This window comes from Octodon degus, unplaced genomic scaffold (assembly GCF_000260255.1).
Source record: "Octodon degus isolate 3935 unplaced genomic scaffold, OctDeg1.0 scaffold00199, whole genome shotgun sequence".
NCBI classification, from domain to species: Eukaryota; Metazoa; Chordata; class Mammalia; order Rodentia; family Octodontidae; genus Octodon; species Octodon degus.
The window spans coordinates 3647550-3649344 of NW_004524775.1; the positions used below are offsets into that span (position 1 = coordinate 3647550).

At 47.3% G+C, this 1795-nt stretch overlaps 1 pseudogene; it reads right to left on the reverse strand.

Moving 5' to 3' along the window:
- The window catches only part of LOC105743979, a 6901-nt pseudogene extending 5403 nt beyond the window's left edge, over positions 1-1498 (reverse strand).
- Positions 1499-1795: the final 297 nt, after the last annotated feature.

A 1795-nucleotide genomic window follows, 5' to 3' on the forward strand; every position in this document is an offset into this window, starting at 1 on the left:
GTCTTCCTTTTGTCAGCTGAAGGAAGGTGCCAAGAGGGACAGTGCTTTGAGATTGTCCCAGAGGTGGGGAGAAGGTCTTCCCTTTTGGAGCTGGGCTTATGCACTCAGGTTTGAAGGTTGCAGTGGACCTATAGCAGGCATAGGTCTGGAGTGTCCCTAGGAAGGAGGCTGCATCAGGTTCTTAGACCGCGGAAGAATAAAGAGAAAGTGGTCTGCTCTGGGTCATGTCGCTCTTCTGGCATGGGTGAGGTGAGGCATCACACATGTTCCCCACAGAGCAGCCTGGGTTGGACTTTGGGGACCAAAGAGGTCACGATGAGGGCACTGGGGCTCCAGAAAAGAGAACATATGTGAGCCCCATCTTTGCACATCTTGTCTTAGGGATTGGAGTCATGTGCATACCAGTGGAAAGACATCACCTCCATGATGAAAGTTTATCTGTTCCTTAGATTCCAAGAAACCTGTAAAAGCAACTACAGACATTGTAAAAAGATCATAATGTAGTACTTTTCCATAAATTTCCTCTACTTTTGTGCCCAGCTGAGGGCAGTTCATCCAGGAAAATGAGTGAGCAGAGAGAGGGGGATAGAAGAGCAGTACAAGGGAGGAGAGGAGACATCCGCTGGCCCACAGCTGGATGTCACTGGACACGGCAGGAGAATGGCTGGAAATTCTTGATATTTTATGCTGGCACCTGTCCTTCTCATTGTCCTCTCTCCTCCATCAGTTATATCACTGACCACTTCTCCTTGAGTCACTTATATCCAATCTTTTGTGGTCATTCCTCCTGATCACGCATTCATTGAAATATTAGCAGTTGGTTCGCTTCCCATCTCTGTAGCTGTCAAGGCTGGGAATCTCAACAGCCCTGTAAATGACCATGTGACACAGACCTCTCAGGTCCTTGATCTCATCTCCTCCTGTGATTGTGTAGCAGCAGATGACAGCAAGCGAAGGTACCCCCCCCACACACAAAGACCATATATGGAGAGAACAAGGAAGCTTTACTACAAGCTTGCAACTGACCGTGCTCTAACCTCCCAAAGTTGTCAGTACCTGCCTGAACTTCGCTTTCAGCTATACACTTTTCAGGTTTCCATGGTAACCCCATTACCTGGTTTCCAGGAATGTTACAGGAATGTTTACATTTCCCGGACACCGTTGACCGTCCATCTGCCACGGGCCAGGGTGGCTTAATGTCTGCCCTACTCCCAAGTTGTCCTAAATATCTGTTCCTATTTTATGGCCATGGTTTTCTCTAAGTGGGTTTATGGTTAGCTACAGGGGAAGGGGTGAGGGAGTGAGTTGATCTGTAGTATAAGTAGCCTAAGTGACCCTCCTTTAAAAATGGAGTCTTTTTTGCTCCATCAGTTGGTGCCTATTATAGTAAGCCACGACTACTGGTCACCATACCACCTCCAGAATCTTTACCCAGTCTTCCCCTTTTATGACCAACTCTTTTCTCCATAACATACTTCCCTGGTTTAAATCTCACCATTTCTTGAGCCTTACAAGACCCTCCAGTCAGTAAGTCAGGTCTCCTTTGCTTGACTTCCATTTTATTCTGGTGGTTCTGTGGTTTCTCACCACACCCACTCACTTTCTTAGCTACCTCGCATTCTTGCTCTGTCTCCTTGTGTTCTCCACACAAGGCAGTTCTCTGGTCACTTTTACCTACAACTGTGTGGTTAAATGTGACTAGAGGAAAAACGAAACCGTACTCAACAGCTTTGTTCTAGATTTCAGACCACACACCTTGGCGTCTCTGCCCTACTCTCCTGGCCTGCTTCTGTGC